This window comes from Perognathus longimembris, chromosome 9 (genome assembly GCF_023159225.1).
Source record: "Perognathus longimembris pacificus isolate PPM17 chromosome 9, ASM2315922v1, whole genome shotgun sequence".
NCBI classification, from domain to species: Eukaryota; Metazoa; Chordata; class Mammalia; order Rodentia; family Heteromyidae; genus Perognathus; species Perognathus longimembris.
The window spans coordinates 13,220,886-13,238,204 of record NC_063169.1 but is presented as its reverse complement, the minus strand read 5'-3'; positions in this window follow the sequence as shown (position 1 = coordinate 13,238,204).

Below are 17,319 nucleotides of genomic sequence, written 5' to 3'. Positions count from 1 at the left end.
TTGGCCTTGTGACACATCAGCTTTGGGTGACATGTGCAAGGTTGGGGAGTGAGACTGTCCCAACCCCCTCACTGCGCACTGGGTCTGTCCCTGGAGCGGGGCACCCATTCTGTCACAACAGAACCACACAGTCAGAGCTGGGTAGCACGGATCCCCCAATAGAATGTAACTTGCTATGTATATAACTCTAGAAAAAAAGGCAGAGGAAAGTCCAGGCCTGCAAAAGTGAATCAGTACCTGAAGTTCAAAAGTTGTTCTGGACCTTGCTGCAGAAGATGGCAAGGGTCCTGTGGATTGTCACAGTAGGATGCCCCTTAGCACTGCCTGCTCCTGGTTTTTCTTACTATTCATCATCAGAACAGAGCAGTAAAATGAAATAAGAGATTTGTGAGCCTAACATGGTGGCTTACACCTGTAATCCTAGCTACTCAGGAGGCTGAGGTTTGATGATTGAGATTTGAAGACAGCCAGGAAAGACAAATCCAAGAGACTTTTCCCTCCAACTAACCAGCAAAAAGCCACAAGTGGAGGTGTGGTTTAAGTGGTAGACCAGCAGCTGTGAGAGGAATAAACCTAAGCAAGAGTGAGAGACCAAGAGTTTAAGCCCCACTACTGACACAAACAACAACAAAGAACCAAAAGCAAGGGGGGAAAGGAGTTTTTATTGTTTCAGCCCCCTTTGGATACTTCGAAGATTGCTATTGTCTTTGGCATAGTGGAAAGTTGCCTTTGTAAACAACACTTCAAATAGCAATGAATCTTGCCCTGAACTCTGTTGGCATGTTGGCACTCGTGTGCTCTGGGGTAGACATTCACACAGCAAGAGTCTTGCCCTGGAGTAGGTCATCCCCATAGCCTGGTCAAAGGAAAGCTGCCCTACCACTTCCTGTTCCCCTGGAGCTTAGAATGACTTTCGTTATACAAAGCTTTGCTGAGGGGCTGGGAATGTGGCTTGGTGATACAGTGCTTGCCTAGCATCCACGAAGCTCTGGGTTTGATTCCCCAGTATCACATAAACAGGAAAACCGGAAGTGGCGCTGTGGCTCAAGTGGTAGAGTGAGCAAAAAGAAGCCAGCGACAGTGCTCAGGCCCTGAGTCTCAAGGCCCGTGTGTGTGTGTGTGTGTGTGTGTGTGTGTGTGTGTGCACGTGTGTGTGTTTTGCTGAGAATTAGAGGATTCTTTTTGTCTTCTTCACTGAGGCAGCTAACTATGGGGTTCAAAGTTCTTTGCCATTCCCTTTGAGAGAAAGATGAGCAAAGTCTACTTTCACAGCAGGCAGGAAAGCAGCATCTGGTGTTTGCCTTGGCTGACTTCTGTGTTTGCTTTGGCCTTATATATGAACCTTGTTAGGATACAGAGTTTAGGATGCTGCGCCTGGACCAGGACAAGAAGAGTCGCCTTTCCTTGCTGCTCTACTAAAGAATTAGAGGCTCACACGCCTGTGACCTTCCACTCTGCAGGCCCAGGTCACCAATGCACACTAGATCTCTTCTCAACTGGCCCAGGGGACTTTCAAATTCCAACTGGAGGCTGGGCATGGTGGCTCATGCCTATAATCTTAGCTACTCAGAGGCTGAGATAGGAGGATTGTGATTCAAGGCTAGCTGAGGCAGGGGAGTCTGTGAGACTCTTTCAATTAACCACCAAAAAGCCAGAAGTGGAACTGTGGCTCAAGTGGTAGAGTACCAGCTTTGAGCAAACAAAAACAAAAACAAAAACAAAAAAAGCGCTAAAGGATAAGCTGGGTGCTGGTGGTTCATGCCTATAATCTTAGGAGAGTGAAATCTGAGGATCATAGTTCAAAGCCAGCCTGGGCAGAAAAGTCCATGAGACTCTTATCTCTAATAAACTACTCAGAAAAAGCCAGAAGTGGCACTGTGGCTCAAGCAATAGAGTGCTAGCCTTGAGCACAAAGAGGCTCAGGGACAGTGCCCAGGCCCTGAGTTCAAGCCTCAGGACTGGCAAAAATAAATAAATTAAAAGCTAAAAAGCCCAGGCCTTGAATTTAAGCCCCAGTACCAACACACACACACACACACACACACACACACACACACACACACACACACACACACTCCAATTCAATTTTCAATTCCTCCTCTTTAATGAAGGCCACATCAGATATGCAAACCTTGACCTGGTTAACTTCATGATAAAAGAAATAATACAGCCAGATTTTCAGTTATGTTTCAATGACTATGCAGAGTCAAAATTGATAGAATATCCAAAACCATTTCATACTACAAAATTTTTATTTCTTTATTTTTGGTGCAGCAGGGGGATTAACCCCAGGGCCTTGCACATGCTAGGCAAGTGGTCTTCCATCAGTGTACATCATTGGGCCTGACTTCAACTTCTTAAATTATGCAACATTATTAAGATTATTTGTTCGTATGTTTTAGGTGCATTTAATTATTTCCAGGAGGTAGTTATTATAACTACTATTATTGCAGGGGATCTTGGATGTTGCGATCCTGTGTAGTAAGTGCTTTTTCAGGCAGGGTAGATATCCTACTATTGAGCCTCACCACTGGCCTAACAAATACAGGGAAGGGGTGACATTGTCCCCCCAAAATGTATTCTTTACCTGTCTTATGTAACTGTAACCCCTTTGTACATCATCTTTATAATAACAATTGAGTGTTTTAGTTTTTTGGTTGTTGTTTTTTTACTGCTGGACACTGGTGTAATCCTATCTACTCAGGAGGCTGAGATCTGAGGATTGCGGTTCAAAGCCAGTCCAGGCAGGAAAGTCTGTGAAATTCTTATTTCCAATTAACCACCAGAAAAATGAAAGTGGAGCTGTGGCTCAAAGTGGTAGAGCGCTATCCTTGAGCAAAAGAGTTCAGGGACAGTGTGTAGGCCCTGAGTTCAAGCCCCATGACTGATAAAAATAAAATAACACCTCTCTTTATAAACTGGTTGGTACACACTTGTAATCTCAACTTGGGTATCATAGCCAGACCCTGTTTCAAAACCGAAAAACAAAATTCTGTTTATATAAAAGTTTTCGGGACTCTTTCTTGACTTCCACTATCCAAAGTTGGGCCTGGGGAGAAAATCTTCCAAGTGGATCCTCTAACATATATATGAGGCTTGCACTCAGGGCCTGGGCACTAACTCTGAGCTTTTCTGTTCAAGGCTAGTGCTCTACCACTTGAGCCACAGCTCCACTTCTGTCTGTGTGTGTCTGTGTGTCGGTGTAGGTGCACATAAGAGTCTTACAGACTTTCCCGCTTAGGCTGGCTTTGAATTGCGATCCAGAGCTCAACCTCCTGAGTAGCTGGGATTACAGGTATGAGCCACCTGCACCTGGCTGAAATCCTCTTTACTCACAGGTGCAAGTTAATGTTCTCTTGTCTCTTATACAAGCATCCAAATGCTGGCTGGCTGATTCTCGGGTGGCTTGGGGTGGCTCCCTGCTGTGGAGATGCTGCTTCCCTCCTAGGTTGGCTTCTCAGAGCTCCCCACCATCCCTTCACAGCCTTTCAGGGTCCCCGCCACCAGGAGCCAGGTATGTTGAGGGTCCCAGTCAGAACAGCAAACGCTGGCGGCTTTGCAGCACCCATGGAGAAAACTGGAGAGTTTGTCCTGGCAGAAAGCCAGCCCTGCTCACTCGCTGTCTGACTGTTCCCCAACTCAGAGCACAGAGGGGAAACTGTACCACAGACCAGTGCTCTCCCGCAGGAGTCCACAGCTGGAAAGCATGCGCAGGAAGGAACAACTCCTTGCTTCCTGTGGTCACTAATTGTCCCTTTACATTTTCTGGGGTCATCACTCACTTCCCAGACCTCCGCCCTGCCGCCCAACCAGGAAGGACCCCCAAACATAAACTTCACTGTAAAGAGCAATTCAGCCGCCTTTCAGATGTTGGGTTTTATTTTATGTAAGCTGGAGGCGAAAGGCTGATAGTTGCCAGACTCGTTCTGCTGTTTTTCTCTGTCAGCCCAGGTTTCTCCGATGCCTGTCTCCGCCACAGCAGCCCATCGGAACATGGTTCCCAGGCGTGGGGCTGCAGCTGAAATTTTGAGAATGTTGTAAATATTTGAGTAAGTGGTTGAATTTAGGGGGGGAGGGAGCAAGCAAACTTGGCGGAGCTTTATTGAATAAGCAAGCAATCAGACAGACAAGCAAGACGAGCAGGAAGGCAGAGGCACACTCTTAGTGAATGAATGAATGAACTTTAGTTTAGTGATTAAGAAAAGTAGAACATTAGAACCTGTTGTATGCATATATATATATACACATACACATATACACATGCACACACATATATATGATCTCACGATATAGTACATGCTAGTCTTTAGCTTGAGATCCCCTACCTCAGCCTCCAAAGTACTAAGATTATAGTCCTGCACCACCATGCCCAGCCTCAGATCTGATTTATAATCACAAATCTCAAAGCAGGAGCAACACTTTCTGATCATAAATGCAGTCATTTTGAAGTCTCTGTTCCCTTCTGCACAGGAGGCTGCAGCCATCCCCGTACCAGACTACCATATTGATTTAGAGTTGCATGTTCCTGGATTAGTCCATAGAATGGTCACTAGTCCGTGAAGTGCCTCTCTGATGACTGCAGTCCTTCCTCAGTTTACCAGCACCTTACCAGGCATGAGCCAGTGCAGGAGTCCTCCCAGCAGTCTCCACTGTGCTGCCAGTTCCATACCTGGTGGATCAGGGTAAGAATACCATTCACCAGCAGATCTGTGAGGAGAGTTAGACCAGGGATGTCTGTGAGGAAGCTTCTGGATTTGTGGGAAGGTTTTCTTAGTGGAAGATGATGGAAAGATAGGAAGCCATTCCATGAGGAGAAAGTGAGGCAGGCACACCCTGCTCCTCAATGCACACCAAGAGATAAGGAGTGCAGAGCACGGAATGGAAGGTAAGAAGAACGGTGGCTGTCATCACCGAGGCCTCATGACGTAAGGTCCTGAATGTAGGTGGCAGCATGGCAATGAAATGCATGAGTCATATCAGCATAAATATCATTCTGAGTTAGCACTTGATTAGGTGTGGGATGGGGAAGTCAAAGCATAGATGGAAAGCAATGTCAAGGTCTCACTGCTGGATTCTTGCCATGCACTTGACAAAAGTTTGGTGCATGAGCAATTCTTTGTCAGTGGATGAGTTGGGGTGGTGTTCTCTACACGATGACGTCAAGAAGCCTGTGCCTGTGGATGTGCTCTTCAGGAGTTTGCAGCCAGGATACGTTCAGGATATCTGGGGCTCACCTGACAGAGTTGGGTCTCTAAGGAAGAGAAGCAGAGCCAGCTGCTGGTGGTTCACACCTGTGATCCTAGCTACTCAGGAGGCTGAGATCTGAGGATGGCAGTTTGAAACTAGCTTGGGCAGGAAAATCCCTGAGACTCTTAGCTCCAATAAACTACCAAAGAAAAGGAAAAATTTAATGTCAGAAATGGAGCTGTGGCTCAAGTGGTAGAGTGCTAGCCTTGAGCAAAAAGAAGCCAGGGACAGTGCTCAGGCCCTGAGTTCAAGCCCCAGGACTGGCAAAAAAAAAAATCAGGGAATAGAAACTGAGCAAGACATTGAACTTAGTGCGCAAGAAGTCATTTCCTGGGAACACGACTCCATTTCTTGCTGCAGCAGAGCCAGAGCTGGCTGTTAGGAAGAGGTCAAGGTGGGGCCAGATGCCAAGGAAATACAGACAGTAAAAATCTTTTTTTTTTTTTTTTGGATATGTTTAACTGGATTCAAGCATTACACACAATTATGCACAGATCAAAACATTACCCAGTTTTCCCATTCACATGTACAACTCTGTGTCTTAACATGTGCCCTTAAAAATAACCTGGAGGCAAACTTCTTAAAAAGAAGAGACGCATGTTGCCTGAGACCCTGACAAGTTCCAGGCCCTGAGCTAACCATTCTGTCGAAGTCACTTCAGCGGGCAGTTACAGGTTTATAAGATATTAAAATGACATCCGCCAAGAGTTACACATTCTCAGTGATGTTCCCTGGAGATCTGCTCCTTGCGGTCCCAGAGGCTGTGTCCCATGGTCTCCATCCTGCACCGGGGCCTGTGCCTTTCCACTCCAGTGGGGTGCTGACCGACCTCTGGCCTCTGGCTCCTCTGTTCCCACCACCACCTGTGGAGTAGCTATAGCCATTGCCCTCTTGGTGACGGTGAACATGGTGTTTCAGAAAATCAGGGGCCATGCTGCAAGGTGGTGGCAGCTGTGGGGGTCTGTCCCGAAAGGCTCGTGACTCAGAGCTTGATGGAGCTGCTGACCGCCATGGCACTGCTCTGCAGTTCCACACTCGGGACCTGGCATGGGTTAAAGATGGACCAGTGCCTGTAGAGTCCACACACAACATGGGGACTGGAGGCTGGGAAGTGGCAGTGACTGAGTCAGCTTAAATCTTCTTATTTCATAAGTTTGCAATATAAGGAAACCAAAGGGAAAATCTTTAATGTTATGGTCAGAATTACTTCTTGTTTGTAGGAGTTTACAGAGAGCTTGGTTGAGTGAGACATTTTCATCTTCATTCTTTTTTTTTTTTTTTTTTTTTTTGGCCAGTCCTGGGCCTTGGACTCAGGGCCTGAGCACTGTCCCTGGCTTCTTCCCGCTCAAGGCTAGCACTCTGCCACTTGAGCCATAGCGCCACTTCTGGCCGTTTTCTGTATATGTGGTGCTAGGGAATCGAACCCAGGGCCTCATGTATACGAGGCAAGCACTCTTGCCACTAGGCCATATCCCCAGCCCCTCATCTTCATTCTTTTTCTTTATTTAAAAAATATTATTGTTGTTGTTATCATTATGTGCCAGTACTAGGGCTTGAACTCAGGGCCTGAACACTGTTCCTTAGCTTTTTCTCTCAAGGCTGTTGCTCTGCCACTTGAGCCACAGTACCACTTTTTTTGGTACCACAGTACCAACGTTTTTTATGGTTAATTGGAAATAAGACTCTCATGGGCAGTCCTTGCCTGGACTGGCTTCAAACTGAGATCCTCAGATCTCAGCCTCCCAAATAGCTAGGATTAAAGGCATGGGTCACCAGTGCCCAGATCTTCTTTTTCTTTAATTAATTAATTGGTGTGAATGTGTGTGTGCATGCACACATGCATGCACGAGCACATGCACAAGTGTGCACTTATTTTTGTGGTACGGGAATCTAATTCAGGGTCTTGCACATTTGAGGCAGATGCCCTTCCACTAGGCTACACCCTCAGTTCTGCATTTACCTTTTAATGACTCCTTGATCTCTAGAAATAATAAATAGGCCTTAGAGAATCATGGCTGGGCTGGAATGGTAAAGGGAGGACTGCTACTCCTTGCAGACTATGAAAAGTTGCACTCATCAGAGGAAGTTCTAATGTTGATGTTTTTATCAAGGAGACCCCCCACCAGCCTCTCTATTTGGCTATGTTTCATTCCTCCCCCATATATATGTCTAAAATCTGACCAGCTCTCCAGCACAGTCACTAATGATCCTAGCCCATCCTGTCACCTCTAGCTTGGATTCTTCCAATGGTCTCCTGTTGGGTCTTCCTCACTTCACTCTTGCTCCCCCTACAGTCTGTGCCAGGGCGATGCACCATGGTATGCTATCATGTGCTACTTTCCTGCAGGATGCCCTCCAGAGCTTCCTCAGCACACCCAGGATAAAATCCAACGCATCGCCCAGGGTGCATCTTTTCCTGCCACGGGCCTCCGTGCTCAGCCCATCTACACATACTGGCCTCTCTGGCTTTCCTGGGCCACACTGAACTCAGCTTTGATCTTGCTGGTCCCCACGGCATCATGTTCTTTGCCCGCATGTGTGCTTGGCTCACCATTTATTTCTCCATTCAGATGTTATCATTCTGAGAGATCTGCGCTGACTGTCCCTAAACAGTCCTTCCATTGCTCTACCCTCTTAGCCCACTTCACTTTGTGTTTCTTCAGTCTCTCTCGTCCAAAGTATAAGCGACTTGAGAAGGCTTTTAACTCATGGTGACAAGTCACTCAAAAGTCTATTGAATAACACAATTATATTACATAAATTAAGCCGGGTACTGGTGGCTCATGCCTATAATCCTAGGTCCTCAAGAGGCTGAGATCTGAGAATCCAGGTTCAAAGCCAGCCAAGACAGAAAAATCCATAAGACTCTTATCTCCAATTAGGCAGGAGAAAAAGAAAAAACCCACCAAAACTAGAAGTGCAGCTCAAGTGATAGAGCACCACTCTTAAGCAAAAAAGCTAAAAGGTCCTAAGTTCAAGCCCTAGTACCAGCACACAAAAATTTTAATTAATAGGCACCAAAAAATTAATATCCTCACTTTTCTAGCTTTAGATATATCTAATATAAAAAACAAATATCTATAAAAATATGTTTTCTTTTATGTAGAATGTTAGAAGTATTACACTCATGAAATAATATAGTAAAATGTTCCTATAAAGTAGGGGACCATGTAATCATTAAAGCTGGTAATGAGATTTATAGTTTTTATAACAAGTGCTATCTCATTTACGTCTTACAGTGATGGTGCAGTATCCTTGTCCTTTTGCTTTTTTGTGTGTGCCAGTACTGGGGCTTGATCTCTGGGCCTGGGCACTGTCCTTGAGCTCTTTTTGTTCAATGCTAGCACTCTACCATTTGAGCCACAGCGCCACTTCCGGCTCTTTCTGTGTATGTGGTACTAAGGAATCAAACCCAGGGCTTCATGCATGCTAGGCAAGCACACTACCGCTAAGCCACATTCCCAGCCCTGAGATGGCTTTCTATGTAAGGTTTTCAAATACCAAGTCAAGTTCTCCTTGTACCTTAAGGGTAAACAGGAAATGTTTGCTCTTGTGCAAATGTCTCTGGTCCCTTGTCCTTTCAGTGCCAGAGGATCATCCTGAACTTCAGAGAAGGCCAGTGAAGTGGAGGGGCAGTGCAGAGGCTTTGTGGAGTAGGGGGTAGGGGGCTCTGAAGCTCAGCCACTTTCCTTTATCAAGTGAATGACACTATCCTCTTCTTGGTCTTTTGTGAATGCACCTTGTTCATTGAGGTTCTAGAAAGATCCAAGCTTGGGGTTAGAACAGTGCTTGGTTAAAATGATTTTTTTTTTTAACAGTGTCTTATGCTTTGGAGTAGAAAAACAAATCTGAGATCAGGCAGAGCTGGTGATTTGGAAACTTTAACCCTCAGGCAAAGTTGTGTTCTTTTTGTCTTCTGCTTTCTGTCTCTGTGTGGGTATGTGGCTCCCTTCCAGCCTTGCTGACTAGGGTATGCCCTCTCTGAATAGCAGCAAGAAGATGCACGTTGGTGTGGGAAAAGCATACAGCCAAGGAAGAAGGCAAATGGCATGGGACAGGGGCCAGCAAGGGAAGAGGGCAAACCAAATGCCAGCTTCACAGTGGGCAGGCTACTTGCTAGAGGCTGGTGCTCACACCTGTAATCTTAGGTACTTAGGACACTGAGTGACATAAAAAATAATTGGAGTCACTTCTTTGAGCTACTATGGGGTGCATCGTTCTCTAAACGTGAAAGTAGTGCAATAATGAAACTATTTTATATTGAGTGGATTGAGGCCCACAATTTACTCCGTGTGTGGTTATAAAAAGAAGTTGCCTTACCTCTGTGATCCTCTGTTTCCTCATATCTGTATAAATTTCTAGTGATCATGCCTGTCTGATTGATTTCTTGTTAGGGCTATACAAGGGATTAGAGGTAACGTACCTAGCATGGTACTCACTGTAATCATTCAGTGTAAAGGAGTTGTTATTAAACTGGAATCATGAAGGTACTTAATACTACTTACTGCTTTGGTCCTCTATTTGTCCTCTTCTACTGCCTTGTTTATTTAAAACGGTAAGAGATACTTGGCATGGTGGTATATACTTGTAGTCCCAACAGTTGGGACACTGAGATAGAAGGATTAAGAATTTGGGCTATATAGTGAGTTGGAGGCCAACCTAGGATATGTAGTGAGACCCTGTTTTTAAAAACAAAACAAAAAAATAGTAAGAGATCAATTAAGAAATAAGTTATATGTTATTTTATATTTTGGGTTTTTTTTTTATAAATGATGTACAGAGGAGTCAGAGTTAAGTAAGTCAGGTAATGAGTACATTTCTTCTTAGACAATGTCACCCATTCCTCACTCTGTGTGTGTGTGCGCGCGCACGCGCGCTTGCGCACACTCACGCACGCGCATGCATGTGGGCGCACACACACCAGTCCTAAAACTCAAACTTAGGATCTGGGTACTGTCTCTGAGCATTTTTGCTCAAGGCTAGGGATATACCACTTCTCACAGACTTTCCTGCCCAGGCTGGCTTTGAACCTCAGTCCTCAGATCTCAACCTACTGAGGATTATAGGTATGAACCACTGGCACTCAGTCTCCTTTACCTTTTCCTCCCTCCCTCCCTCCCTCCCTGCCTCCCTTCCTTCCTTCCTTCCTTCCTTCCTTCCTTCCTTCCTTCCTTCCTTCTTTCCTTCCTTCCTTCCTTCCTTCTTTCCCTTCTTTTGTTTTGTGCCAGTATTGGGCATTGAACTCAGAGTCTGAATGCTGTTTCTCAGCTTTGTCTCTCAAGGCTTCTACTCTACCACTGAGCTACAGCTCCACTTCTGGCTTCTTGGTGGTTAACCGGAGGTAAGAATCTCATAGACTTTCCTGCATGGGCTGGCTTCAAATCTTGGTCCTGAGATCTCAGCCTCCTAAGTATCTAGAGTTATAGGCCTGAGCCACCAGTGTCTGGCTTCCTTCTTCCTTTTAGACAACATTTTGCTATGTAACTCAAGCTGGTTGTGAATTCCACATCTTCCCACCTTAGCCACTCAGTACTGGAATTACAGGCATAAACCATTATACCCAGCCATATCTGCATTTGTAATAAAGCACTCAAGAGAGTGCCTGCTTTGAGAAGCAATGTGCCACCGCACAGGATGAGGGAGAATTGTCAGAGCTGCCTAAAGCCCAACTTGGTTTCTGATGATGTTGTTTTGGTGCTGGTCCTAGGTGGGACTCGAACTCATAGCCTGGGCACTATACCTAAGTTTTTGTCCTTAAGGCTAACTTTCTACTACTTGAGCCACAGTGCCACTTCTGGCTTGTTCTGGTGCTTAATTCTCCAATTAAGAGTTTGACAGCCTTTCCTGCCTGGACTAGCTTTGGACGTGATCCTCAGATCATAGGGTTATGATTACAAGTGTTAGGATTACAAGTGTGAGCCTCCCACTTCTGGCTTGGTGTTTTTGTTTTTGTCTTGTTTTTTGAGACGGTGTCTCACTTTGTTACCCAGGCCAGTCTCGAACTTGTGTACTTAAGTGACCTTCTTGCCTCAGTCTCCTAAGTAGCTGGGACCAAATGCATGTTCCACAGTGCCTGGCTATCCCCAACTTTGTATTAAACTTTGTTCCAAAGAATCAATAGCTAGAAGTGGCACTGTGGCTCAAGTGGTAGAGCGCTAGCCTTGAGCTGAAGAGCTCAGAGACAGCACCCAGGCCCTGAGTTCAAGCCCCCACAAATGACAAAAAAAAAAAAAAAAAGAATCAATAGCTTGCCAAGTGTAATATAAATATATTCACAGTAGACACTTTAATCTGTTTGAGGCAGCATATGACTGTGTGGCTGTCAGGCTGGCCTTGAACTCCCTCCTGCCTCAATCCACAAACATGAGCCATTATACTGGACTCAACACTTCAATCTTTAACCAAGTCAGATGCTTCTTTTACAGGATCTTTCTAGAGAAAAGCATTCAGGTCTAAACCACCCTGGGAATTATGCATGAAGTAGACTCAAAAAAGAGGAAATTATAGACTTGGATGGACAAATTCCTTGTTCCAGGCAAACAAAGATACCAATCTGCAAAAACAAAACAAAACAAAACAAAACAAAAAAACTGACTCTATCTTATTGACTTCATCATTCTAAGGGAGATAGGCAGATCACAGCACTGGGGAGGTAACATCTGTGTGTCTTATCTATGTTGTTGATAGCTCTCTTCCCTTGTGGGATTTCTCCAATAAGAGCTCGTGTTTCCGCCCCTCCCCTAGCACCCCCCATACATCTGCCTGGCTGGCTCCAGAGTCAGCCAGAGGCAAAGCTCCAGTAGGCTCGTCCACTTGGGCCTCTAAGGACTAGGCGTTGTCAGCTGGCATAAATGACAACACGGATTTGCCACCCACAAAGCGGTGTTGATTTGTAGGAGCTTCTTTACATTGTTTGCTTAGGTGTTAATTAGCTTATAAATGCTGTGGGCCATCCCTGCTTTATAGGAAGTACTGCTCTAAATACCAAAGATGGTCTTAATGGACCAGTGTGTTTATTCTAGTGTGAGATAATCACTGCTGTTTTCTAAATGCAACTCTTCTCTTGAAGATCTTTGCAAGTGAAAAATGCAAATAATCATAATCTCTTAATTGTACCTCATAACCCAGATTCCTTGGGGGATGAATCATCTTTAATACAAGTAGGAGGTTTTCTACTCTTCTCTGAACTTTCATTGGTTTCTGCATCATTTTGCCTACTTCAGAAATTTTAGATGGGACTTTGGTATTGATGGTTCACACCTGTTATACTAGCTACTCAGGAGGCTGAGATCTGAGAAACATGGATCAAAGCCAGACCCAACAGGAAAGTCCATGAGATTCTTATTTCCAATTCACCATCAAAAAGCCAGAAGTAGAAGTATTGGCTCAATTGATAGAGTGCTAGCCTTGAGCACATAAAGCTCAGGGATAGTACCTAGGCAACTGAGTTGAAGCAGAAGGAAGAAGGAGAGGGAGGGAGGAGGAGAAGGAGGTTGAATCTGGGTGCTGGTGGCTCACACCTAAAATTCTAGCTACTCAGGGGCTGAGATCTGAGGATCATGATTCAAAGCCAGCCCAGGCAGCAAAGTCCGTGAGACTCTGATCTCTAGTTAGCCAACAGAAAACTGGAAGTAGAGCTGTGGCTCAAAGTGGTTCAGCGCTGGCATTTATCGAAAAAGCTCAGGGACAGTGCCTAGGCAGCCCTGAGTTCAAGCCCCATGACCGACCAAAAAAAGAGAGAGGCGGAAGAGGAAACTTTTAGATAGGAGGAGGTTCATGGAACAGATCTACAACTTCTTTTTACGAGCCTCGTTTTGTTGTTTGAAGGAAACAAAACCATATTGTACTTCAAACCCTTTCTTTACTTTCGTCCTCATTCTCTCCCCTTCTTTCTCTTTCACACATTTGTTGAGTGCTCTGTATGTGAAATCATTGTGCAATCTGCTGTTGGGGTATGAAGATAAAACATAGAGGAGGATACCCCACAGCTAGCCTCTATAGAGTTAGACTATTCTAAGGGAAAGCTATACACACACACACACAGAGGCTGCTATTAAAGCTAGAACTTCAAGGCCTCCAGTTCTAACTCGATTTCACTCAAGGCTGGCACTCTACCACTTGAGCCACGCCTCCAGTATTGGCTTGTTGGAGGTGAATTGGAGCCAAGAATCTCAAGGATTTGTCTGAGTCATGATTCTCAGATCTCAGCCTCTCTAGTAGCTAGGATGACAGGTGTGTGTCATCAGTTCCTGACAAAATCTATAAGTTCTTGGAGGGCTTGAACAAATGTGAGTTAAATACTGCAATCCAATGCAGGCTACTCTGGAAAATTTGCCCGGACTCTACCCAACAGGCACAATACAGAGTTCTTCAGGTCAAATCCTAGTAGCAAGACCACCAGATGCACCACAGCCTGGCCCCTGGCTCGTTGCTTCTGGTGTTTTCTTCTGAGCCTCTACCTGAAACTCATGTCTGATTGTTTCCTTTGCAGTGCTGGAGATGAAACCTAGGGTCTTGAACAAAGTAGGAAAGTGCTCTGCCACTGAGCTACAGTGCAATGCTAAGCTCCTGCTGTTTATACATTCTTAAAAAACATCTTAATGCTTCTGAGAAATAACCAGATATTGTTTTCTAATCTCTCTCTCTTTCTCTCCCTCTCTCTCTCTCTCTCTTTGTCCTTACGAGCCTTGAATTCAGGGCCTAGGTGCTGTCCCTGAGCTCTTTTGTTCAAGGCTAGAGCTCTACCACTTGGAGCCACACTGCCACTCCCTGTTTTCTGCTGGTTAATTGGAGATAAGATTTTCAAGCACTTTCCGGCCTGGGCTGGCTTTGAACTATGATCCTCAGATCTCTGTCTTCCTGAGTAGCTAGGATTACAGGCATGAGCCACCAGTGCCTAGCTCTAGTTTCTATTCTTTTACTAATATTATCCCTCCATTATTTTTACAAAACAAAATTAAGATGACTCTAATTTATAACTACAAGTTAGGCTTGGGGTGAAGATAAAGGGACGATGGACAAGATGGCATTACTTTTTGTAATGGGGTTCCCCCAAGGGAGGGGACCACAATGTAATGGGGCCCAAACGGGGGGAATCCCCCATCCCTCCAAGAGTCCACCACTCAGAGACAGTCTCAAGTAAAAAGATGGATTTATTGGGGAAGTAAAAAGTATACTGACCGGCCAGTGTCACGGCCCAGACTCGGGAGCTGAAACTGGGACCGTAAAAAGCAGGCTGGCTGGCCAGGGCCGCAACCCAGACTCCACACGCCCTGGGCCACGCTCGAGGTCGGGTTATAAAGGCAAATTCCACATGGCCAAGCCTGCCACACACAGGTGGCCAGTGAGGTTACAACACTGACAGAGCATGCCAGGGCACACACAGGTGGCCAATGGAGTTACAGTCTGCCTCATAGCAACTGTTTGAACCAACCTATCATTTTAGATTTGGCGCATGGATTTGGCAGGGCTCACATGATGCAGGCGGATACGCCTACTCGTGGGAGGGCACAGGTTTAACCTTGAACTTTCCACTATTCAGGTGGTCGAGCAGTTTACACAATCTCATCACAGCGAAGGGGAACTTCCCTGGATAGGGCGAGGGAGATCTTAGTGAAGATGGAGTCGGCTTCTGCTCTCTTTAATCTGAGATGGAGTCAATCTGACACCCCTCAACAGCCAATGATGGCGCTGGCCAGATCTGACCTCCATATTACACTTTTCACACTATAAAATGTTACATGAATGTAGGGCCTGGGGACACTGCTTGCTCCTTCTCAGGCCAGGGAGTCTGGTGGCTGGTGGGAGCCCAAGGTGGTCTGTCCTGTGTGACTGGAGTTCCCTGCTCTCTGGCTGGGTTGGCATGTCCTGGTGGGCTTCAGCAGCGATTTCCTGTGCCTAGGATTGTTTCAGTCATTAAAGGCTTTAAGTAGGCTCATCATAGCAATAAGATGGATTAATTGAGATCTGCTTAGTGGATGATAGAACCCCTGAGGTTTTTCAGTACAGAAAAGTGTCTTATTAGCTGGAGGCCCAGGGTATTTGCATTGCCACCTTGCTAGATATACTTACAGTCCATTTCAATGATAAACTCGCATCTGATAGACTCTGCAGATTGCAGATTGTGTGTGTGTGTGTGTGTGTGTGTGTGTGTGTGTGTGTGTGAACAAGGGCTGGATACTGTTCCTTCTTAAAAAAATTTTTTTTTTTTGCTTTTTCTGGGCCTTGTCCCTGAGCTTTTGTGCTCAAGGCTAGTACTCTACCACTTGAGCCACACTCCCTGCTTCCAGCTTTTTATTTTTTTTTAATTAAAATTTTTTTGACACAGTGTTGTGCAAAAGGGGTACAGTTACATAGTAGGGCAGTGTGTACATTTCTTGTGATATCTTACACCCTGTTTTTCTTTCCCTTCCCTAGATCAGGTAGACATATATACAATAGACAGTGTACCAAAAAAATATACAGAAATAAGATTTTTTTTTTCCAGTCTTGGGCCTTCGTCTCAGGGCCTGAGCACTGTCCCTGGCTTCTTTTTGCTCAAGGCTAGCACTCTACCACTTGAGCCACAGCACCACTCCTGGCTGTTTTCTATATATGTGGTGCTGGGGAGTCAAACCCGGGGCTTCATGTATACGAGGCAAGCACTCTTGCCACTAGGCCATATTCCTAGCCCTGCTTCCAGCTTTTTAATTGGAAGTAAGAGTCTCACAGACTTTCCTGCCTGGGCTAGCTTTGAACCACTATCCTCAGATCTCAGCCTCTTGAGTACTAGGATTACAAGCACCTGGCATTTCAGCCAGGTACCTGTTCATCTCAGATTATTTGTAATGAAACTTACATCTTTTTATTTTATGGATTGATCACTTTAGAAGCATTTTCAAATGTTCCACCACTAGTCTCAATCATAAAAGCAAATTTATTTTCTTTTGGAATTATTGGCAGTAGTTAAGCATTTTTGGTTTTGTTTTGTGGGTTGTTTTTTTTCCCCCAGTCCTGGGGCTTAGACTCAGGGCCTGAGCACTGTCCCTGGCTTCTTTTGGCTCAAGGCTAGCACTCTACCACTTGAGCCACAGGGCTACTTCTGGCTTTTTCTATATATGTGGTGCTGAGGAGTCGAACCCAGGGCTTCATGTATACGAGGCGAGCACTTTACCACTAGGCCATATTCCCAATTAAGCATTTTTTGTTACAAACCAATATGAAGATGTTATTTTTCACCACACAGTGTGAACATAGTCTTCTTGTTAGATTATGCCTGATGTTCACAGTCTACATTCTCAACACTCCTACTTTCACCTTAAGTGCAGAAATGGAACTGTGTGTGTACCAAGATGGCTGACTCAGAGGAATAACCAGTCCTCCACCTACTTGCTGAGATACCCCCAGCCCCACCCCACCATATAAAATCCTGCTAAACAGAATCAGTAGTGCCTTGGAATAGAACGCTTTGTGGTTTGGTGACTCAACTCTCTCCTGGCACTGGAAACCTAGATTCTCAGTCAGCCAGTGGCACAAGAAAAAACTTGTTTTATACCATCTCCAACCAGACAACAAATAAAGAAAACACTGTGCACAGGTTCTGGGATAGAAAACAACATGGCTTTTGGCTCCTCCGAAGCTTATAACTGACTTGAAAAGTATAGGTGTGTGTGTGTATACATATATACTTATACACATTTATACATATACATATATATATATATGTTCATGGGAACCTAATAAGAAAACATCAAATAATACTAGGCTGAACCACAGGTAGTTCCCATTTCATCTACAAAAAAGACAAACTCACAGGCCAAAAGGTTTATTGGTCTCAACCTGAGAAAGGCAACTAGGGCTTCTTCAGCCCCCATTGGAGAAGAAATTACAAATTTCCCTTACAACTCATGTCTCTTTTTTAAGGCAGAAAAGTGAAGTCAGGTTGGACTGAGAGCAGAGATTTGAGAGGCTGGATGGGAACAGGGAAAGGGTTCTTTGTGCAGAGCTGGAATCTTATCTTGCGTTTCAGGAAAGCGGGGGAGGTGGTTAACAGCATCTTGTCACCAAACAGGATGGCCCTCAGTTCACAGGTTA